Genomic DNA, 24907 nt, shown 5'->3' on the forward strand with positions numbered 1-24907 from the left:
TATAATTCCAAATGGAGACAATAGCTTTCACTTCAAGAACGTTGACAAGTGCTGAACAGAATTATGCTTAATTGGAAAAAGAAGCCTTAAGTATAATCTTTGGAGTCATACTATTTCATTACTACCTGTATGGAAGACATTTTACCTTGTTAACACACCACAAGCCTTTGACAATGATTTTTGGTCCATACAAAGGAATAGCTGTCCCTAGCTGTGAGTAGTTTGCAGAGATGGCCCCTCATCTTATCAGCCCATAATTACGGACTTAAATGCTGATGCTCTATCACATTTAGCAATGCGGGACAAAGCTGAATCACAGGAGAACTACATAAACTATGTGTATTTTTTCCAGGTGAATAGTGTACCTATTAATGCATCTCAAGTGCAAAGAAACACAAGGTCAGAACCGGTCTGGTGATGGATATGATCTTGAAAAGTATATCACTGGATAAACAGATAAAGAATCCAGAATGCAAGTTGAACCAAACAAAGGAACTTGAATTAATGGTTCAAAAATGGAGAACTTATATAGGGATTTGAGTCATCATTCCTCCATGCTTGTGGAGTCATGTACTGGATCAACTCCACGAAAAACATGTGGGAGTTTTATGTATGAAAAAGCTCGCAAGGAGTTACTTCTGGTGGCTGGGACTAGACTCTCAGATCGAATAAAGAGCAGGTAAATGTCAGCCTTGTGCTAGGATATGAAATACTCCACCTCTTCAACCATTTAACCTTTGGGAATGGCCAAAGCAACCATGGCAAAGAGTACATATTGATTTTGTGGGACCAATTGAAGGATACATGTTTCTTGTCCGAGTGGATGCACATTTCAAATGGCCTGAAATCATGATCAGGAAGTCGACGACTTCTGAAAAGACAATCGAACGTCTGGACGAAGGACCGTTGTTTAAGAGTGAATAAGTTCTCATTTCCTATAGAAATGCTGCCGTTGCGACAACCCAAAACTTGTCGATAATATTCCTTTTTAAAAAAATTTAGAGTAACCAATTATTTTTCTCTTCCAATTAAGGGGCAATTTTGTGCGGCCAATCCACCTAGCCAGCACATATTTGGGATGTGGGGGTGAATCCCACGCAGACATGGTGAGAATGTGCAAACTCCACACAGACAATATCATCCCTAAAATGGAAGCTGAGAACAAAGTTTGATTTGCTCTTACCACCTAACACTCCTCCCATTGTAGAGCGACAACAAGAAAATCAAGTTACTCACTGTGAACAGACTTCGAAACCAAGAGGTTTTGAGCAAAGAGAAAGAGTTTTAACAAGAAACTACTCTTCAGGTGAGAAGTGGGTACCTGCCACAATACTCACAAAGATTCTGAGAAGATGCAAACTGATGGTGAGAGAGTTTGGAGAAGACACACCGATCACACTCTCAGGTCAAAAAGAGAATTTGCAGAGTCGGTAGCTGAAAGGCCAACATCAGACATTGAATGTCGGGAAATTCCTGGACCTACAAATACAACTGAGCTCTAGGCGGATTCCACAATAATCGAACCAACCATGGATGTTGAAGCTGAAGAAGTACCAAATTTATTAGATGAAGTGCCTGAGCCCAGTGTGGAACAGACTACTGAGAGTGTTAAAACAAAGACTCCTGAACGACAGATTCTACCTAATAGAAACAACACCAACCTAAAAGACTCTCATACTGATGTATTTATGCATATACTTGTATAATAATAATACTTTGCTAAATAATTACTATTCATCATGAGTTGAAGTTAACAAAAGTTTAAGTTAATATTTGTTGAAAGTTTGTTGTTGCATTATAGGAATAAAGGAGGAGGGATATTATATACTGTAACCAATGTTCTTCTGTATTGTATGTCATGTGATATGCAGTGACAACAGCAGAGGCACTTGGGAGATTTCCCTCTCTTCCATCTTAGCCTGTGAGCAAGCAACACCGCTGCAACAAACTCTGACAACTGGTTAAGTAACCAAGAGTGTGGCAATCTGGTCATCCTTTATCTTCTACTGTGAAGTAAAAGCAAATTCCCTTAAAACATAACAGATATCAAAATCAGTAATCATATGACTCCAAAGATTATACTAAAAAACTTTCCAGTTATAGCCAGAAAAAAACAGCTGGGGTCAGAAACAATGCTGGTCGTTTGAAAGTTGGTGACAGTGATTTTGTCAATGTAAACAGGAAATGGCAGACATGTTGAATAATTACTTTGTGTCAATGTTTACAACAGAAGAGGCAGTGAACATGATGAACACCCCAAAGAAACTAACATTTAATCGGAGACATGAACTCTACAGAATTAACATAGCAAGATAACAGTAATGAAGGAATAATGACACTAAATTGTGACAAATCCCCAGGACCAGATGGGTTTTGAAGGAAGTAGATATGGGATGGGTTCTCCATCCTGCCAGCCCCGTTTTCCGGCCTTGCGCTGCCCACCGGTAGCAGGATTCTCCTTTTCCGCAGCCGGCCAATGGGGTTTCCCATTGTGGCCACCCTACGCCGTCGGGAAACCCGTAGGGGTGCTGCCGGCAATGCGGACGATCTCGCTGACGGAGAATCCCACAGATGAACTTTACAGGTGCTCTGACTATAATCTTCTAAAGCTCTCTCTGTCCAGGAACCATTTCTTTAGATTTGTAACTTGTGCATGTGACTCTGATATTTAAGAAATGTAAAGGAGGGTAATTAAAGAATTCTAGATCCACCAGCCCAACATTGGTTGTTCGGAAATTATTACTGTAATTAAGGAGAAGAAGACTGAACACCTAGTCAGAGAGCGAAGATTTATAAAGTGTAGTTCATGTCTGACAAGCATAATTTAATTTTTTGAAGAGGTGACTAAAGTAGTCATTGCCTATTGATGTTATTTGTGTAGTCTTCAAGGAGGCATTTGATGGAATCCCTCATAGAGACCATTAGCGGAAATTGAAACTCATGGAATTGAAGGCAAATTATTGAACTGGTAGAAAATTGGCTGAGGGGAAGGAGACACACAGCAGCAATAATGGGCAGATTCTCTAATTGGCAGGATATGACTAATGGTGACACACAAGGGGCAGTATTTAATTGAGGCAATATGGGTTTAGCCTGCTGGCTAGAGAGGCCATTTGGACACTTAACCTGACAGTGACGTGCGTACTCCAGATTCAAAGACCTTGGGGGCAGAAGTGCCACCCAATGAGAGCGACCAGCCAATCAGAGTTACGCAGAGGGAAAAAACAGTAAAAACAGGGAAATAAGAATACAGGTCTGAACTGTTTTTGCAGTGCCACCAGGGTGGCAATGGTTGCTATTGGTACGACACGCACCTGAGGCCCAGGTGGCAGGTGAGTGATGGCAGATGGGGAGATGGGGATCACAAGGGAGGGAGGAGATGGATCAGCAGCAAGGATAGGATGGTGGCTCTCAGCAGACACTCACACCCTCACTCCTGCTTCCTGATGAAGTGTGTAGAAGTCATGTGCGTAGCCTTGGTTAGACCACGAGTGCACCACTGGGCACCACACCTTAGGAAGGATATATCAGCCTTGGAAGGCGTGCACTGCAGAACTACCAGAATTATATCAGATTTTCAAAGCCTGGTATAGTGGGACAGGGGTCAAACGGACAGGCCCAGAATTTCCCACCACTGCCTAGCTTGCGAGTGTGTCAACATAAATTGTGCCTTGGAACCATTTTCCAAAATGGTCGAGTTGGGGACTGAATGACTACCAGCACATAAGCAGCAAGTAGCCAACAAAGATAATTAAGTGGTTGAGTAAGGCATCTCTCTGGAAATGTTTAAGTTAGCAGGCAGATCTACCTTGGTCAAAACACAGCCAGAAGACAACCATTTCAGTTGTGCTCTCTTTCTATTTTATATATTTGAACGGTCTTCAGAGGCCACCTCAAGATGGAAACAGCCTCGCTCTCACCTACATACAATAGCAGCCTTGCTCGAAGGCCTACTTTTGACTCTCCAGCCTCCGGAGCCTGCCTTGCCTCTCTTTAACCAGATGGCAAGCATGCCCCTCTGGCCATTAATCAGCCTCACACTGAAAAATCTGCTTCTGAAGGGATGCAGGATCAGGACCCTGGAAGATCTCTCGAGTCAGGTTCCCGACCCCAGAAGGAAATCCAGCCCCTGGAGCTCAATGGTTGAATTACCAGGAAATAGTACACAAACTAAGATTGGATTCTCTGGAATTTAGAAGAGGAAGAATGATTTGGTCAAAGTTTTCATGATATTAAGGGGAGCAAATGGGATTGAGGGAGAGAAACTATTTCCATTGTTTGAGGAGTCAAGGACTTGGGGGCCATAGTCTAAAACTTAGAGTCAGGTCTTTGAGCAGTGAAAGTAGGAAACATTTTTCACATACAATGGGCGGCAGAATTTTGGATCTCTTTTCTGAAATGGAAATTGTTGCTGGATTGTTAATTTTGGAATGGATGGTCGACGAAGATGGCTATATTGAGTTACGTTGTAGGTCAGCCAACTGACGGATGTACAGGCAGCCTGTCTTACTGACATATTCCTGCTCCTATGTTCCTATATATTTAAGGAAACACTAAGATCACAAAGTTTCATTTATTATTGAAGACTTATATTCTCTAAATTTAAAACTGAACTACTCTGAACTTTTGAATTTGCAATATTCACGGAGTGACTGCGGTGTACTGCTTTATAAGATGTCTTGTGGTTGGACCAAAATATTTTCAAATGTATTGAAAATGATCCAAAGAGCTACTTACTGTAGATTTGGCAGTAAAATGGCCTCCAAACATGGACAAAAATATGCTGTGCAGCATGAGGTAAAAGTTCCATCATTATAAGCGGTAACTGTTTTTTGTTAAATGGAGTGGAGCTCTATCACTTCTGACTTTTGATTTTCTCTATTAATTTTTAATTCTTGTGCGATGATGGAAGATTTATTACAGATGTTTCCATAAAATTCCAGAAATTGGTCAAATCCAACAGCATTAAACATGAACCTTTGTTTTTGCACAGAACAGTTAAACCTTCGGAAAGAATGATTCAAAGATCACGTGACACTAAGGGAATCATTTGGTGATTAGGCCATGTGATCAGTTGCAGCACAATGTTCTGCAACAAATTCTAGAAACTTATACTCTTACCAAATGCAACATACTGTCCTGTCCAAGTACCATAGTTATGCTTAAAAAGACCCAGAAACAGGGTGAATGGTAGCTTCTGAATTAACCCAAGCTGGAAGGTAGCACAGTGGTTAGCACAATTGTTTCACAGCTTCAAGGTCCCAAGTTCGATTCCAGGCTTGGGTCACTGTCTGTGCGGAGTCTGCACATTCTCCCCGTGTCTGCGTGGGTTTCCTCCGGGTGCTCCGGTTTCCTCCCACATGCCAAAGATATGCAGGATTGGCCATGATAAATTGCCCTTAGTGTCCAAAAATGTTGGGTGGGATTACTGGGTTACGGGGATAGAGTGGAGGGCCTCTTTTCAAGGGTGGTGCAGACTCAATGGACCGAATGGCCTCCTTATGCACTGTAAATTCTATGATTCTATAAATAACAAATTATTTCTTACAAGAATTTATGTGGTGTATTGATAAATTACATCATTTCGAGCTAATAGAGTTGCCACAGTGGTGAAGTAGGTAACCATCCTGACAAGTTTCCAGTTCTTCTGTACTAAAAAGTTCCTCCATATTGCAACTTTACAAGTGCGAAGAGTGTCAAAAAAAGCTCCTTTTTATTACGGAGCTTTGTAGTGCAGTAAAATCTTTATAATCTGGAATGCACGGGGAACGGGTGGCGCCAGGAATCAAAACTGCCGGCTAACGGAGAGTTCTGTTGTAACAATGGAATACAACGCAAAACTTGTAGTATGAATGGATGGATATGCAAGCACTCAGGAAGTAAGGAAAAGTATTCTTTTTACTTCTAATTATCAACAGTACACTAAAACAAAATGTAACATAATACAATATATAATACGAGTTCCAGATAACTTTGTAACTGCGGAGTGGCGCAGTGATTAACACTGTTGCCTCAAGGCACCGAGACCTGGGTTCGACCCTGGCCCCAGGTCACTGTCCGTGTGGAGTTTTTACGTTCTCCCCGTGTCTGCGTGGGTCTCACCCCCACAACCCAAAGATGTGCAGGGTAGGTGGATTGGCCATGCTAAATAGGCAACGTCGGAAATTCTGTTTAACAGGGAATTCCAGGTGGTAGCGTGCCGGATATCACAAAGTTTATTGCACTTTCAAAGTTAAATTGGCATGAATTTGCATTTTCATCGCTGGCTAGCAGAGGTGGTACCACAGGCATTTTACACTCTTTTGACCAGATCTTCTGGTCACGCCAAAGTCAATGGACTTTTGACTGACTCCACCGTGGAGGGGGCGGAAGATCTTGGCCACAACTTTTGTATCGTTAACCAGTTCATGGGTTCTCTAGGTGCATGTGGTATTTTGAGCAATACTTGTTTGCTTCATTCTCCAATCTCTGTGTGGGATTGACTTCTCTGGCTGAGGAACGTGGCCAGATGAGAAGCTCTCAACTCCCAGTCCTGCAATGCTCCAACACTGACTCATCAACTCACTTAATGATCCTCTGCTGGGGAAATATCTAACTTCCATTTGGTGCCTCCCCCATATGGCTCCATTGAGATGAAAAACTATTTGCGTGGGTGGAATCACGAGCTCTAGCTCACATCCCTATGTCACAACATGTTGCAGCAGAACCATCTGCCTCCAGGTTACCTTTCCATTCATATCTATTTGAGCGTATTAGCTGTTTCTGTTCTGAGGTGGTACAGTTGCACCGATTTTTTTTTTACACAAACTTTGAAGTATTTATTTTCTAAAGGCATGATTAATAAATCCAGTAAACACCAAATAAAATCTGACAGTCATACTAAAACTATGCACAAAGTTCTGAAACGTGCGCACATATCAACATTTTTGCATTTACTGTACAGATGAACTATCCTTTATCTGAAACCTTTGGGGTCAATTGCCTTTTGCATTTCAAACAATTTTGGTTTTCGGATAATGACTATAGGCTTAGGCCTACTTACATTACAATGGTCGAGGCCAAGCCTAACCATAGTCTAAAGTCAATAAAATAGTTAGAAAAGTAATGTACCAGTGAATAATAAATACAGTGTGTCGTCAGCGAGGCTTGTGCCTGCTCAGGTCATGTCCGCTCGGGTCATAGACTTTCCAGCTAAATTCGCCGGCCTTCAAAAACAAGTGTGGATTTTGGATGTGTTCAATTTTCGGAATTACGGATAAAGCATACTCTACCTGTACTATCTTTTGGGCTGTTGTGCCATGACTTCTCATTGTCCTGTTTCTAAATCGGTTACACAGTAGCCTGTTAAGTATGAATTGTTAGGCTAACCTTCTGTGCATGTTATAATGCAAAGTCAAAGATGCATTAAACTGGTGTGCAGTTTTGGGTGTATGGTGCTTCATTTTGGAGCAAACGTTTCTTAAAATCTGCCAGTGTTAAAGATGTCTCTAACACTGAATATTTTGAAGTATATATGAAGCAAACAGCCACATATTGGGCATTGCAAGTTTAACGTTTGATGGGCTGGTTTTGCCTTCTTAAATTAATTGTTTCCCCCTCATCCCCATTCTTTAGGTTCATTCTCACAGCTTCAAACATATGAAGTATAATTTCCTTCCTAACCACCTGGACAGCACCCTGCTGGAATGGATTGTGTGTTATGAAACCTGCCTGAGTTGCATCCTGTCACGGGGTGAGTGACCTATTCTGCCAGGTTGCTATCTAGATGACAGCATTGAAATTACCCGCCAAGTCAGGCGCCATCGCTCAGCTGAGCAGCCAGAAAGCCACTTCCTGGCCTCGCCCTGTACACCTCCTGATACATTTTTGGGAGGCGCTCAGGGATAAAGGTGACTCATGTGAAGTTTTCCTTCCTCCTTCCTCGTATGAACTGATTCTAGTTGTCATTCAGTTTATGGGAAGGAAAGAGATTGTGAAAGATTTGGGCGGAATTTTCCCATTTCCCCGCCGGCATGTTCAATGGCGGGCAGGGGTCAGGGAGGAATTAATAGCAGTGCAAAAATGGGTTTCATGCCAGTGTGAATTTCCTAATAGCTTCTGCTGATGCCCGCCATTGTGGATCAGGAAACCCGATGGGGGCAGAAGCAGTATAATTTGGATAAATGTGAGGTTATCCACTTTGTCACAAAAACAGGAAGGCACATTATTGTCTGAATGGCTATAAATTAGGAGAGGGGAAGGTGCAACGAGACCTGCATGTCCTCGTACACCAGTTGCTGAAGGTAAGCATGCAGGTGCAGCAGGCGGTAAAGAAAGCTAATGGTATGCTGGCCTTCATAGCGAGAGGATTCAAGCATAGAAGCTGGGATGTCTTGCTGCAATTTCACAGGGCTTTGATGAGGCCACACCTGGAATATGGTGTGCAGTTGTGGTCTCCTTATCTGAGGAAGGATGTTCTTGCTGTAGACGGAGTGCAGCAAAGGTTTAGCAGGCTGATTCCTGGGATGGCGGGACTGATGTACGTATGAGGAGAGATTGAATTGGTTAGGATTATATTCGCTGGAATTAAAGTGGTACTGCTTTTAGATCTCTTCAGGAAATGCTAAAAATGATCAGAGCATTTTTAGATTGACTTTCATATTCCTTTACCCCATCAATTAGGACCAGTGGAGCTACTGTGTATTAAATCTTTTCAGCCTCTCCGAATTCAGGACAATTCTGCTGCCTCTGACAGCGGGGTATTGGTTTATTTGTACAACAGGTTTCACTTTACTACTCCATTTAGTTTAGCTGGTTCAGCTCAGTGGGCTAGACAGCTGGTTTGTGATGCACAACAAGGCCAGCAGTGCAGGTTCAATTCCTGTACCAGCTGAGAATTCTGAATTCTCTCTCTGTGTACCTGAACAGACGCCGGAATATGGCGACTAGGGGCTTTTCACAGTAACTTCATTGCAGTGTTAATGTAAGCCTACTTGTGACAACAAAGTATCTTTATCATTTGCAATCGGAGGCCATTGTGATTTTGAAACGGAGGAGAGTGTTCGGTGGTCCATAGCTCTTGGGCTGAGGTGGGGTGAAGAGCTCCATATGTCTTTAAGTCCCAGCAAAGAATTAGTTCTGGTAGAAGTTATTATTGGTCTTGATCTCCACACAGTGAAGGCGAAGATAGGTGGGAAGACATGGGGCGGATTTACCGACCACCCCACCGTGTGTTTTTCAGCAGCGGAGGCTGCCCGCCAGCAGAATCTACCAACCCCGCCATTGTAAACGGGATTTCCTGGTGAAAGCACCCTTCGTCGCCAGGAAACCTGTGCGCCAGTGTGGGACCAAAATTTCCCGCTGGTGTGAACAGCTGGCAAATCCCACCACGTTGCATTTCCATCTTGGAAAGAGCAAAATTTGAATATTTTAAATAGAACTCACCATAGTTTCGTGAATAGAATAGAATGGTTAAAAAAAAAAGTTTCCTATAACTTCAAAGCAACGAGGATAATCTAATGTGTAGACATCTTGGGGGTGAAATTCCTCCTGTCAGATAATCTCACTGAAGAAGACATCTGAGTACTAAACAGGATTTCCTTTTTGTACTGATACCAACATTTTCACTGAAATTATTGACAGAAGGAATTTCACCCCATCATACTTTCAGATGAGCAGTAAGCCCTCTCAACCAGTTCTTCCTGAAAGTAGCCTATGTTCAAAGAAAATCAATTACTCCAAAGCCCCTGGACTATTTGTTTTTCCTCCACAGCTTCTAACCCCTTGCCTCACTTTCTGAAACCATTGGCTCTCCCATTCTTAAGGCTAATTAATTTTGCTGACTCAAATCAAATCTACAAGTTGTATTACTGATTCATCCTTTCTGTAACACAACCCTCTTTTAAAATGCCTTCTACTTCTGACAGAATTGAGGCCATGGATCGTGCCTCTGAAAGCTCCCTAACTAACATTTGGCTGCAGCGGCTGTGTTTATCCCGTGATCCACAGCAATGTGCTGGCAACCAAATTTCCGTGCACAATTAATGCTATTTTGTTTTTAATAATTCTGGAACTCCAACAAATGCTTTTGTTTCTCATTTGGTGGGAGGGTTTGGGGGGGGGGGGGGGCAGGGTGGGGAGGCTGGGACACGGGAAGAAATTGTTGAAGTGTTCAAGCAAGCAGGAGAAAGAGAAAGTTTAATGAGCATTCAAGCGGTTTCTCAGGCTCACGAAGGAAACACTATTATTTTAGTCACAAATCGACATAAGTTTGCATTTGAAAATGGAAATAGGGATTTCGAGCAGTGAAAGGCTTTGAAATCAAACACAAAGGAATAAAACTGATTTTTTGTTGTTGAAAACCATTGCAAATCATTGTGGTGAGGCCAGGGCATGTTAATGAAGCTGTGGGTTAGGCTTGATTGATTGGATAATGTTTATGTAAGTGGCCTAAACGGGATTCTGCAGCTTTAAAGGGAAAGGGGAACTGGAATCGGAAAATGAGCCGCATATTATTTTCCTCAGAAAACTGATTAGAGTTCACAATAAGTCTGCTGCAAATTTTTATAATCAGAGTGCCCCCAGTTAGTTCCCTTCTTAATAGACTGCAACATTAAACCATCCAGTTTGAAAGTTACGATGATTTACTTGCTGTCAAGCAAAGTATAATGTCGGGTGTGTCCACTTACTATATATTTCTTATATCAATTTCTGAAATGTCTGCAGAAAACTTTCAAGCTTTTATGAAACATCTGTTACTTCTTTATGCATATATTTGATTGGGGGGGGGGGGGGTTCCGGTTAGCTCAGTTGGCTGGGTGGCTGGCTTGTGGTGCGGATCAATGCCAACAGCATGGGTTCAATTCCCATACCGGGTGAGGTTGCCATGAAGGTCCTGCTTTCTCAAAAGGGGCTGGTTTAACTCAATTGGCTGGGCAGCTGGTTCGTGATGCAGAGCAAGGCCCCCAGTGTGGGTTCAATTCCCGTATCGGCTGAGGTTACTGTGATGGCCCCGCCTTCTCAACCTAGCTCCCCCCCCACCCCTGTCAAGAGTGGTGATCCTCAGGTAAATCACTACCAGTCCACTCTCTCCCTCAAAGGGAAAAGCAGCCTGGAGTCACCTGGGACAATTGTGACTACTTTATTTGATTTATTATTGTCACATGTATTAGTATACAGTGAAAGTGTTGTTTCTTGCTTGCTATACAGGCAATGCGTACCGTACATAGGGAAGGAGAGAGTACAGAATGTAATGTCATAGCTAGGGTGTAGAGGAAAAATCTATTTAATACAAGGTAGGTCCATTCAAAAGTCTGATGGCAGCCAGGGAAGAAGCTGTTCTTGGGTCGGTTGGTACGTGACCGCAAACGTTTGTATCTTTTTCCGAACGGAAGAAGGTGGAAGAGAGTATGTCCGGGGTGCCTGGGGTCCTTAATTATGCTGGTTGCCTTTACGAGGCAGCGGGAATTATAGACAGAGTCAATGGATGGGAGGCTGGTGTCATGGTATACAAACATGCAACCAATGAACACTCAGAATAGGACACAACCAATGGGCAGTCAGGACACTCAGAGGTGGCATCACCACAAGGGGGCATGACATAAACACTATAAAAGGGATGAGGCACTCACACCCTGCCTCTTTCCACAGACAGACCTCTAGAGAGATAGACAGGGTTGATCAGCAGCATCACACCCCAGCACGTGGCTTAGAGCAAGCTGGTACAGTTGGACCGAGTTACTACAGTTAGATTAGCAGAGAGTCGAACTCATTTGAGAACTGTGTTAATAGTTCAATAAACACGTTGAACTCATTTCAGAATCTGGAGCAGTTAAGACTGCATCAAGTAGCAGCCTGTGTTATCCGAAGCAGCATAACACAACAGCCGGTTTGCATGATGGACTGGGCTACATTTACGACCTTTTGTAGTTTCCGGCGATAAAGGGAGGAGGAGGGGAAAGTATAGGTGCCCAATGTACAGAGCAATACCTGGGAGACCCATTTGGTTAGAGCTGGGCATGATTATGACTGTCGCTTGCCAGGCTAGAGAATTCAAGGAACCAGTGGTAACAAAACAAACACTGTTGGAATTTCAAAATGATTTTCAGTTCTTACACTAATGGAGGCCTGAAACAAACTACTTCCTACTGCAGAAGGGTAAAAAAAGGCTTGAGGGATGGAATTTCTGTTTCATATTTTGTGATGGTTCCATGTCTCTGGCTTAGCCCTCGAGCACGGTTGAGTTTGCCATCAACTGGATACAAGGTGCCAGTCATGGTGTGGAGTCTTTATAGCTGATAGGGTCCCGCCAACTAGATATGAAGTGATATTGGTGGAGCAGGATCTAACACACAGTGAGAGTCTCCAAGAATTTATCCATTTGCCTTTCTCTCTTGCACACATTTATTTCCCCTTTCACCTGCATTTGTGAAAGGTGCCAGCAAGAATTTCACCTTCCAACTGAATTTCTTCTCCTTCACATGAGTCATAGCGCAATCGAACAGCCGCTGCGCCCGAAAGATCTAACGTTGCGATGTAAATCCCGCCCATTTTGGGTGGGATCACGTTTTGGCAAATCTGCATATTAGAGCGAGACAGCTAGTCTCACTTTAATATGTAGTTTCCCAAGGCATCCGAGGAGTTGGGATCTTTCCCCTTTGCCTCGGAGACCTTGAATGAGCTCTGTTCAGTACTGGACCAGAAGGAACTGCACTTGTGGAGTCTCTGAGGGGATTGGAGGCCCCAGGTTCATGTCCTTTGGACAGGGTGGTACTCTGGCATTGCTGGTGCCATCCTGGTAGTGCCACTTAGGTGACAGCCTGGTGCTGCCAAGGTGCTCAGGTGACACTGCAAGCTAGTGGGGGCACTGCCAAGTTGGCATTTTTCACACGGCAGTGATCGGGACGTGAGTGCCCTGTGTGGGTGTTGGGGGCTGCAGGAGGGCCTTGGGACCCTCATAGTGCATTAGGGTTTGGGGAAGGGCAGGGGTTGCATAGGGGGCTCCAGAGATCGGGACGTCATTTTTAAATGCCGCCCCGATCTCCCACTACGTTGAGCAGGTCTGTTGAGCGGGGGTGTCTTCAGTACAGAAAATGGGGCTATGTGTGGCCTAGGCCACGCATATTTACCCGCTAAGTCCCTATCTTAACCTGAGTGATGTTTAATAGTATTGTGTTTGTCAGTACTGCGAGTGCACTCGCTATGGGACGTTGCAGGAGTCTTGACATGGCTGAGTAGCAGGTTTACTAAGTCTGACCATGTAATTGAAAAGCAGAGCACAATTCAAAAGTCATACAAGCAATACTAATCAGCCAGGATAATCTTGGATTTATATGGGGTTTACGTTGACCTAAGCCACTCAAGCTTCCCATTAAGCTAATCTAGAAAGAGACAAAACAAAAAATAGTGGACAGTCTAGAGAGAGAAGGGAGCTAACATTTCGAGTCTGGATGACACTTTGTCAAAGCTCAGCAGACTCAAAACATTAGCTCCCTCCTCTCTCCACAGATGCTGTCAGACCTGCTGAAAGTGTCCCTGTTTTTGTTTCAGGTTCCAGCAAGAGTTTAAGAGTTTTTGGAGACCTGGCAAGACACCCACATTTTCTATTTTAGGGAAGAGCCGCATGCCAGTGCCAAAGCTTTCCCTGGGTTAAAGAGCCTGGAGAAGACATCCCCCCCACTGTGAGTTGTTAAATCAGAGGCAAGCAGCTCTTCTGTATTCAGTAGCGCCACTGGGGAGGTGGTGGCTGCTGCCAGTAAGACATCCACCCAAGGTCTCAGATCGAGGAGGGACCCAGGCACAGGTGAGTGATGGCATGAAGGGGATTTTAGGACCGGGTAGCAAGGGAGGAATGAGGCGGTTCAGCAGTAAGGACAGGGGATGACTTTCAGTGGACCCCTTCCTTCACCCTTCTAATAGTTAGGTCCCCCGATCAGGCACCGAGTGCCTTTGACAAAGGGAACACTCAGGGAGCCCGCAAGCAAACAAGCCAGGATTGGCTTGTCATGCTGCCTGCATGGCGAGCCACTGTCTGCCACTGGGATAACACCAATGGCGGCAGGATGAGGCCCTTAAGTGAGCATCAATTGTCCACTTCAGGGCCTCAATGCAGTGCAGGAAGGCCATCCATAGGTTTTTCCGCCAGAGACATGGGTGGACGGAGGCAGATAAATGGCAGGGTCTCGACCTACTACCCTCCTGCCTGTTTAAATGTCCCCACCACCAAACCTGCCACGGGTGAGGGCACAAGATTCCACCCAATGAGTTTCCAGTCTGTTTCTAGTGTTGCTGTTGTTTCAATTGTGTCTTTAATTTCTTGCAATGAAGATTTTTAATTCTGTACTTTGATAGTATATCGTTTTTCTTGTGGGCGTCGCTGGCTGAGGCAACATTTATTGCCCATTCCTGAGGGCACTTAACAGTCAATCGCATTGCTGTGGAGTTGGAGTCAGATTTAGGCCAGACCAGATAAGGGTGGCAGGTTTCCTTCCCTAAAGGACATTAGTGAAACAGGTGGGTTTTACGATAATTGACTCTGGTTTCAAGTCGTCGTTAGACTTTTAATCCAGCGTTTTATTGAATTCAAATTCCACCAACTGCCCTGGTGGGATTACAACCGAGGTCCCCGAAGCATTACGCTGTGTCTCTGGATTACTGGTCCTGTGACAATACCGTTACAGCACTGTCTCCCTGTGGCTGCATCTAACACCATCTTCCCATTCTGCTGAGAAACTCATCACACCTGCCTTAATCTTTCATTATTTGTTGGCACTTTTGAGTGGATCATAAGGAGACTTTGCCAAACTGGGTGACAAGAAGGTTCACCTCCATGAAGACCCTTCACATTGTTTTGAAGTTTAATGCGCGTCTCAGCATTTCTTATACAGCCACAGAGGTGGGCCGGTTTCCTGAGATTTAATGATCTTGTATCTCAAACCTACTTTGTTCCAAGCAATACTTACCAGCTAATAATGTCTGCAGTTTCTGCAAACAAGCATTGGCAATAGCAAATAAGGCATGCAGTTATGCATAAAAAGCAGGTAAGAGGTTTTCTCAGAGATGACTGACTTCAAGAAATTCTTCTTTAACATTGCATTGATTAATGCCAGTATTGGGGATAATACAGAAAGCAAAATAATTTGGGTAGGCACTGGGCACTGCTTCTCCAATTATTGAAGTCCAATATTTAATTGATGGTGAATACTTTGGAATGTTACAAATAAGAATGGGATCTCTTCAGGGTATTTGTTTATATGTTTATTTTATTCACCAGCAAATTCATTGAGCTTTCTAGATGAGGAAAGATGGGGGGGGAGGATGTTCATGCGGAGTACAAACAACAGCATGGACTTGTTGGGCTGAATGGTCCATTTTGTTTGCCATATATCTCCTGCAGTGTAAAAAAAATCTCTTACGTTTTACGAAGTTGGCTCTGCAGCTATGTTCTACATCCAATGTGCCGAAAGAAGAATGTGCTGCTTAAAAGTTGCAAAGATCAGTCGGTTTGCTGCATAATAATAATAATAATCGTTTGTGAAGACTGCGATTTCTGGACCAGGTATAGATGTTGTGTATCTGATCTCTTGGGGGAGAAAAACAGTATTTCATTGTTTGCCTTTATTGAATGCTGTTCAACACATCTGTGGAGCCTTTGTCTTCCATCTTAGTTGGGCCTTTATCTCAACAACCCCAGGTGCAGCTCAATCATAATAGAACACAAATGATAGCTTGTTGTGCCGATATCAACGCTCACAAGCTACAAGTGACGTTCCCATTCACTTCTGATGCCATGTATTGAATTTCAGCTGAGAATTTCATTTTTGCCAAAATTGATGTTTTGGGCTGGATTTTCCGGTCCCCCAACCGTGTGTTCCTCGATGGCGCCCTTTTCACTGGCACTGGGATTATGCGCCATTAACTGGCGATGGGAATATCTGCGGGCCCCCCCCCCCCCGGCGATTCTCGGCCCGGGATGGGCCAAGCGGCCACGCTAAAAAAGCCGAGTCCCGCCGGCGCGTTCCACACCTGCTCTTACCCGGCGGGACCTCGGCGTGGTACATCTGAGGGTGGCCTGGTGGGGGGGAGGGGGGTTCGACCCCGGGGGGGGGGGGGGGGGGCTTCGCTGTGGCCTGGCCCGCAATCGGGGCCTACTGATCGGCGGGTTGGCCTCTCGGGCTGGAGGCCTCTTTTGTTCCGCTCTGGCCCCTGTAGCCCTACGCCATGTTGTGTTGGGGCCGCCGCGGAGAAGGGAGCCACTGCACACGTGCGCGTTGGCGCCGGCCCCACTGCGCATGCACAGACCTGCGGCGTCCATCTGACGCCGGGAATCGGCAGCTGGAGCGGCGTGGATCGCTCCAGTGCCACGCTGGCCCCCTGTAGGGGTCAACATGTTGATGCCGTCGAGAAACGTGACGGTGTTTATGACAGCGTCAACACTTAGCCTCAGGATCAGAAAATCCCGCCCACTATATAGCTAAATTACTTTGAGATGATGGGCGAAATTCTCCGGTACCAGCGCAATGTCCGCCGACTGGCGCCCAAAACGGCGCAAATCAGTCGGGCATCACACCGCCCCAAAGGTGCGGAATGCTCCGCATCTTTGGGGGCCGAGCCCCAACATTAAGGGGCTAGGCCGGCTCCGGACGAATTTCCGCCCCGCCAGCTGGCGGAAAAGGCCTTTGGTGCCCCGGCAGCTGGCGTGGAAATGACATCTCCGGGTGGTGCATGCGCGGGAGCGTTAGCAGCTGCTGACGGCATTCCCGCGCATGCGCATTGGAGGGAGTCTCTTCTGCGTCCGCCATGGTGGAGACCGTGGCGAAGGCGGAAGGGAAAGAGTGCCCCTGCGGCACAGGCCCGCCCGCGGATCGGTGGGCCCCACTCGCAGGCCAGGCCACCGTGGGGGCACCCCCCGGGGCCAGATCGCCCCGCGCCCCCCCCAGGACCCCGGAGCCCGCCCGTGCCGCCTTGTCCCGCCGGTAAGGTAGGTGGTTTAATCTACGCCGGCGAGACAGGCATTTTAACGGCGGGAGTTCGGCCCACCCGGGCCGGAGAATCGCGGGGGGGGGGCCAACCGGTGCGGCGCAATTCCCGCCCCCGCCGAATATCCGGTGCCGGAGAATTCGGCAACCGGCGGGGGCGGGATTCACGCCAGCCCCCGGCGATTCTCCGACCCAGCGGGGGGGGTCGGAGAATCTCGCCCGATATCTTTGTTGTAATGTAAGCAATACAGAAGACAGTTTTAATGGGTGGCACGGTAGCACATTGGTTAGCACTGTTGCTTCACAGCACCAGGATCCCAGGTTCGATTCCCGGCTTGGGTCATTGTCTGTGCGGAGTCTACATGTTTCCCCGTGTCTGCATGGGTTTCCCCTGGTTTCCTCCCACAAGTCCCGAAAGACGTGCTGTTAGGTAATTTGGACATTCTGAATTCTCCCAGGGTAATGCTGTGAGGACCCGGGTTCCTATCCCACCACGGTGGAATTTGAATTCAATTTTAAAAGTCTGGAGTTTAAAGTCTAATGATGACTGTGAAACCACTGTTGATTGTCATTAGAAACCCATCCGGTTCACTGATGTTCTTCAGGGAAGGGAATCTGCTGTCTTTACCTGGTCAGTCCTATGTAGTTAACTAAAATGGCTGAGGGATGGGCAAGAAATGATGGCGCAGTGACGACCACATCCCATCAAAGAATTTTTTTAAAAACAGAAATGAAATGAGTGACCAGATAATCTGTATTCAGTGTTGCTTAAAGGATGATGTTGGCCAGAAAACTGAGAGAATTCCCTTGGTCTTCTTTGAATAATGCTCTTAGATGCGTATTTTTTGTACTCCTCATGTGCAGAAAAACATCTCGGACAACTTTCTAATGAGGAGGGAAGAATTTCGGTTGACACTAGCATGGGGAAAGGAGAAATAAATGGAGAGGCACGAACGGGAGCTGAATGTGTTCAACAAAGAGGATACTAAGGATAGGGGAGACACATGGGAAGACAAAAGAAACTGGGCAAAGAAGCTGCCAGAGAACTAGCATTTTGGTCGTCTCAAACTTACAACCTGAGATGAGTAGGATCAGCATGTCAACTTACATTTTGTTTCTGCCATGAAAAGTCAGCTTTCTTTTTGCTCACATTTCTGCCAGAATTTACATGGCAAGAACATGCCAGTAATGGAATATCACAAAGTACGTGTTTTAGTTTTTTATGATTCATGAATAAATATCAACTTCAAAAATTTTCATGCAAGAAAGTGGTGCGTAAAAACCATTTTTGAGCTTTATTGGTTTAACCAGAACACAAATTGCCCACATAGCATATCCTCTCAAAATATTGTGTAACACTACCCAGAAAAAAGTTATCTTCCAAGGATTTTTAAATAAAAATATTGGTAGCATTTAAGCCAGTGCTTTATGAAGGTGTCTAATCCACATCTGTAAATCTAGTAACACGCTGTTTGCTGCATTTTTCATGGTGGTTTTAATGGCGGAGAGGGTAGAAGAGGGTAGAGAGGGTAGCAACTTGCTGACATAAATAAATGCAGCCTTAGACCAAGTAAAATAGAAGAATCTGGAATCATCCAATGAAAATGCACAGAAGATATGTGTATAGCCTATGCCAGTCTTGGCAGTTATTTACACTGATTGTTAAATATGAAGTGGCAGAGTGACCACTTTGGTTAATATTGGGAAATATATGTAGTTGAGTGGTTACTTGGTCCAATTTCCTTAATACAGCTGAAAATGGGGTTATTCCAAAATTAAACATGCTACTAGGTCCCCTCTGGGACTCTAGTCCCACCTGGGACTAACCGGATTTAAAATCACTGAATCTGACTCAGAAAACTACTAAAATATTTAATAGTTTCACTGGTGTACACAAATCAAGCTTCTTGGTAAACAAAATACTTCTGGATGTGAACAAACCTCCAAATTTGTTGACTAGTGCCTGTAGCCTAGGAAAATGAGCGTAATTTGGAAACAATTTATATAGCATAGTTAACATCATAAAACAGAGCAGGGTCCTTCACAGGAGCATGAGAAAACAAAATACGATACTGAGCCAGACAAGGAGATATTAGATCAGATGACCAAATGTTTAGCCAAAAAGGTAGGTTTTAAGGGGTGTGTTAAGGGAGGATGGTGTGGCAGAGAGACAGAGAGGTCTCAGGAGGGAATTCCAGAGCTGAGCTCCCAGGGAACTTTGGTGATCCTTCTGCGCTGTTTTTGTTATCAAAAACACATTTTTCTGTTTCTGTTTGACTTCCCTGTCTCTTGCTCAAACGAGCAGCCTGTAAACCCATTGCCAAGGATCCGGCAATGTCACCCGAGAGTTGCCCCGCAGGAGATGAAACAAAGCAGTGACTCTCAGCTTGAACTGGCATCTCCCTTGATCCAGCCACAATCAAAAACCTTTGACTTTAGAAATCAAAGTTTGAAGTTGTATGATTCTTATTACCAAACTAATGTACTGTGTTACCTGAATTAGCAGTCGATGCAGAATAAGATATTAAAAGCCATTACCAATTTTGCAACTGTAACCCCAGAGCTCCCAGCTTTAGAATACAATAAGATTAGTATCTTATTAATAATGTGAGTGGAAAGAAATAGGCACTTAGAGGGTTAACACTCTCAGTTTTTTAAAAACATAATATGAAAGCTGATATAGATATGAATCACTGATCACAGAGTGACATCTCAAATGCATCATATAATGGGCTTGAAGCCAAATGTTAATTAAATGTCAGGTGGAGAATACAAGGCTTCAAGAAAGTTTAAAAAATCTTTAGAAGATAGTGATCAAGAAACAATGTTAATAAAATGTAATTGAAATGAAAGGACCAGCACCATTTAAGTGATTTAATATCAGGTCTAGCTTTCGAGGTAAGTTGAGTACTTCCAGTTTATGTACAGAAAAGTTATTATCTTGATCTCTTTTCAAAGCCACATTTAACTCATTCACAACATACTGCCATTGCAAAGGTAATGCCAGCATACATTCATGAAGATCTAAAACTAGTCTTTTGTAACATGTCCTGTGGTGAATATTTGTACCTTTTCATTCTCATTCAGTATGTGGATGGACCGACAAGAGAGGGGGCAAAACTTGACCTCGTCTTGGGAAATAAGGAAGGGCAAGTGACAGAAGTGTTAGTGAGGGATCACTTTGGGACAAGTGACCATAACTCCATTAGTTTTAAGATAGCTATGGAGAATGATAGGTCTGGCCCAAGAGTTAAAATTCTTAATTGGGGCAAGGCCAATTTTGATGGTATCAGACAGGAACTTTCAGAGGTAGATTGGGGGAGACTGTTGGCAGGCAAAGGGACGGCTGGTAAATGGGAGGCTTTTAAAAATGTGTTAACCAGGGTTCAGGGTAAGCACATTCCCTTTAGAGTGAAGGGCAAGGCTGGTAGAAGTAGGGAACCCTGGATGACTCGAGATATTGAGACTCTGGTCAAAAAAAAGAAGGAGGCATATGATGTACATAAACAACTGGGATCAAGTGGATCCCTTCAAGAGTATAGAGATTGTCGAAATAGAGTTAAGAGGGAAATCAGGAGGGCAAAAAGGGGACACGAAATTGCTTTGGCAAATAATGCAAAGGAGAATCCAAAGAGCTTCTACAGATACATAAAGGGAAAAAGAGTAACTAGGGACAGAGTAGGGCCTCTTAAGGATCAACAAGGACATCTATGTGCAGAGCCACAAGAGTTGGGTGAGATCCTGAATGATATTTCTCATTGGTATTCACGGTGGAGAAAGGCATGGATGTTAGGAAACTATGGGAAATAAATAGTGATGTCTTGAGAAGTGTGCATATTACAGAGGAGGAGGTGCTGGAAGTCTTAAAGCACATCAAGGTAGATAAATCCCCGGGACCTGATGAAATGTATCCCAGGATGTTGAGGGAGGCTAGGGAGGAAATTACGGGTCCCCTAACAGAGATATTTGAATCATCGGCAGCCACAGGTGAGGTGCCTGAAGATTGGAGAGTGGCGAATGTTGTGCCCTTGTTTAAGAAGGGCAGCAGGGAAAAGCCTGGGAACTACAGGCCGGTGAGCCTAACGTCTGTAGTAGGTAAGTTGCTGGAAGGTATTCTGAGAGACAGGATCTACAAGCATTTAGAGAGGCAAGGACTGATTCGGGGCATTCAGCATGGCTTTGTGCGTGGAAAATCATGTCTCACAAATTTGATTGAGTTTTTTGAGGGGGTGACCAAGAAGGTAGATGAGGGCAGTGCAGTAGATGTTGTCTACATGGACTTTAGCAAAGCCTTTGACAAGGTACCGCATGGTAGGTTGTTGCAGAAGGTTAAAGCTCACGGGATCCAGGGTGAGGTTGCCAATTGGATTCAAAATTGGCTGGACGACAGAAGACAGAGGGTGGTTGTAGAGGGTTGTTTTTCAAACTGGAGGCCTGTGACCAGTGGTGTGCCTCAGGGATCGGTGCTGGGTCCACTGTTATTTGTGATTTATATTAATGATTTGGATGAGAATTTAGGAGGCATGGTTAGTAAGTTTGCAGATGACACCAAGATTGGTGGCACAGTGGATAGTGAAGAAGGTTATCTAGGATTGAAACGGGATCTTGATCAATTAGGCCAGTGGGCCGACGAATGGCAGATGGAGTTTAATTTAGATAAATGTGAGGTGATGCATTTTGGCAGATCGAATCAGGCCAGGACCTACTCAGTTAATGGTATGGCGTTGGGGAGAGTTATAGAACAAAGAGATCTAGGAGTACAGGTTCATAGCTCCTTGAAGGTGGAGTCACAGGTGGACAGGGTGGTGAAGAAGGCATTCGGCATGCTTGGTTTCATTGGTCAGAACATTGAATACAGGAGTTGGGACGTCTTGTTGAAGTTGTACAAGACATTGGTACGGCCATACTTGGAATACTGTGTGCAGTTCTGATCACCCTATTATAGAAAGGATATTATTAAACTAGAAAGAGTGCAAAAAAGATTTACTTGGATGTTACCGGGACTTGATGGTTCGAGTTATAAGGAGAGGCTGGATAGACTGGGACTTTTTTCCCTGGAGAATAGGAGGCTTAGGGGTGATCTTATAGAGGTCTATAAAATAATGAGAGGCATAGATAAGGTAGATAGTCAACATCTTTTCCCAAAGGTACGGGAGTCTAAAACTAGAGGGCATAGGTTTAAGGTGAGAGGGGAGAGATTCAGAAGGGCCCAGAGGGGCAATTTGTTCACTCAGAGGGTAGTGAGTGTCTGGAATGTGCTGCCAGAGGTAGTAGTAGAGGCGGGTACAATTGTGTCTTTTAAAAAGCATTTAGATAGTTTCATGGGTAAGATGGGTATAGAGGGTTATGGGCCAAGTGCGGGCAACTGGGACTAGCTTAATGGTAAAAACTGGGCGGCATGGACTGGTTGGGCAGAAGGGCCTGTTTCCATGCTGTAAACTTCTATGATTCTATGATTCTCTCACACAAGAGTGTACTGGTAAGTGTGAATGGTCTTACACCTATTTGTGTTGCTCTTTTTAGCTTTAGTTTATTAGCTCTGATTATGTCACCTTTGCTCACGAGTCGCCAGGTATCTTCCTGAAACCGCCACGTGGTTCAAGCTCGAGTTATGATTAATAACTCAGCACACCGCTTAGTAAGATTCAAATCAACGGTCATTTATTATATACAACAATTAATGCTTACACAATAATCCTACTATCTATATCGAAACCTACCACTACTGGCCAATACTTAACTTTAGGAAGGGCCCACCAGGTCAGGGAAACGAATGGCTTATCGAATCGGATCTGGCCCGCGGGAGTCAAAAAGGCTGATACAGGCCGATGGTTAGGAGTCTTTATCGGGTAGCGATCGCTGGAGTCAAACTTACTGTTTCTGGTCGATGTTCTTGCAAAGGTCTCGAGCAGGAGAAGAAGGGAGAGAGAGAGAGATCTGAACTTGGCCCCTCACTTTATAGGGCCCAGGGGCTTCCCGCCTCTCGGGGCGGCCCTTGACCCTGAGTCCCAAATGATTGGACTTGTTCCCGATCACTGGGTTCGATACGTCCAATAACGGGGTGATTCCTTGATCGGGGGGTGGTCGTTCACCTGTCTTTGTTTCGGCCACTGCAGGCGCCGACAGGTCTGGCCCGGCATTCAATTGCTAATATGTTGCAATTGTTCCCGGGGATAGCCGATTAAACTGCAGATGTCTGGGTTGATGTGCTGTCTTGAGTATCGATCTGGGCCGACTTCCCCAGAGCCGAATACGCTATTCTGTCTGCAGCTGTCCGTTTGTGTCCTGTTGGCTGCTTTTCCCATCAGCCTTTTCGGTTAGCCATTTTAAATCAGGTTTTGGCCAAATTAATAGGGAATCAGCCATTTTAGGTGGCTACATTTGTTCCCTTATGGGTGGATATGCCCATTTATTGGTCTATGTTGGCACATGTTGCAGTACTACTATGTGTATTTTGTTTCCCTCCTTTGTTAAAAAAAACTATTCCTTTCTGAAAATCCTCTCATTTCTAATCTGTGCACTCATTTATCTTTCCGCTCCTTGGTGCCATGGTGCTGTCACATGTTGGATTCATGTTGTCAACACAAAGGCCATGAACAGGTTATTCAGGAGGGGCAAAAAATAAAAGTACAGGTTTAAAGAAATGTCCTGGAAACAGGAAGTGAAGTAAATTAAAATAGAAAAAATGTTAGATGAGTAATTATTTAATACACTCAAAGAGGAACATTTTTAATGCCTTATGGCAGGTATTATTATGAAGCAAGCTATAGTCAAATAGTGTAAATTCAATTAAATATTAGGCTGACTGAAGCTATTGTTTTTAGTCCCTGTCAAAAACTCTCTTCCCTTACTGTTGCCTCCAATTACTCCCTGACCACTGTTTGAGGTTGTTTAAGACCAGGTTTTCTGAAACTGGTTCGGCAGAACCCTGTGATTCCATTGGAGACATCCAGGGGTTCCATGGTAGGTCTGACCATTGTAAATTTGAAAAAGGCTGTCCTTCTAGTTTGTCCAGTTGAAGGCAGTTTTCACCCTGAATTGGCTACTGGTGGGCACAATAGTAAGCCTATCAGCAGCCAATGCACTGAGAATCCAGCCTCGGATTAGCGGTAATTAGTGAATATTCAAATTCCCAGCCAAGGGTGAGAGTGAAGGAGAGCGAGCAGAAGAATGAAATGGAGAAAATGGTGGTGTGAAGGTGAGCGGGCAATGGAGTGAAGGCGAGTGGATGACATAGTAAGGTAGGCAGCAGCCATGGGGCGGAGGGGGGGGGGGATGGCCATAGGGTGGGAGGGGAAGTGGCCATAGGGTGGGAGGGGAAGTGGCCATAGGGTAGGAGGGGAAATGACCATAGATGGGAGGGGAAGTGACCATAGGGTGAGAGGGCAAGTGGCCAGAGGGTGGGAGGGGAAGTGGCCATAAGGTGTAAGGGGAAGCAACCATGGAGCAAGGGAAGCAGCAGCCTTGGAGTTAGAGAGAGAGTGTGTGTGCCTGAGAAAGAAAGGCGAGAGTATGTGTGTGTGTGAAATAGAGGAGAGTGTGTGTGTGTGAAAGAGAGGAGAGTGTGGGTGTGTGTGCGAGACAGAAAGGTGAGAGTGTGAGAATGAGAAAGAAAGGTGAGAGTGTGTGTGTGTGAAAGAGAGGTGAGAGAGTGTGTGTGTGTGAGAAAGAGGTGAGAAAGTGTGTGTGTGTGTGGGAAAGAAAGGTGAGTGTGTGTGTGTGTGTGAAAGAAAGGTGAGAGTGTGTGTGTGAGAAAGGGAGGTGAGTGTGTGTGTGAAAGAGAGGTGAGAGTGTGTGTGTGTGAGAAAGAGAGGTGAGAGATTGTGTACATGAGAAAGAGAGGTGAAATTGTGTGTGTGAAAAAGAGAGGTGAGAGTGTGTGTGTGAGCAAGAGAGGTGAGAGTGTGTATGTGAAAGAGAGGTGAGAGTGTGTGTGTGAGAAAGAGAAGTGA

General features: G+C 44.7%; 2 long non-coding RNA genes across 2 annotated transcripts in view; one reads left to right on the forward strand and one right to left on the reverse strand.

Moving 5' to 3' along the window:
- The window catches only part of LOC140398021 (uncharacterized), a 73053-nt gene extending 54892 nt beyond the window's left edge, over nt 1–18161 (forward strand). Inside the window, exons 3-5 of the long non-coding RNA XR_011937385.1 lie at nt 7615–7732; nt 13528–13780; nt 17820–18161. This is a non-coding gene — a long non-coding RNA (uncharacterized lncRNA). The remainder of the gene's footprint in view (nt 1–7614; nt 7733–13527; nt 13781–17819) is intronic.
- The window catches only part of LOC140398022 (uncharacterized), a 196718-nt gene that overhangs the window by 131955 nt on the left and 39856 nt on the right, over nt 1–24907 (reverse strand). The gene's annotated exons all lie outside the window — the stretch shown is intronic.

Source organism: Scyliorhinus torazame, chromosome 21, assembly GCF_047496885.1.
Source record: "Scyliorhinus torazame isolate Kashiwa2021f chromosome 21, sScyTor2.1, whole genome shotgun sequence".
NCBI classification, from domain to species: Eukaryota; Metazoa; Chordata; class Chondrichthyes; order Carcharhiniformes; family Scyliorhinidae; genus Scyliorhinus; species Scyliorhinus torazame.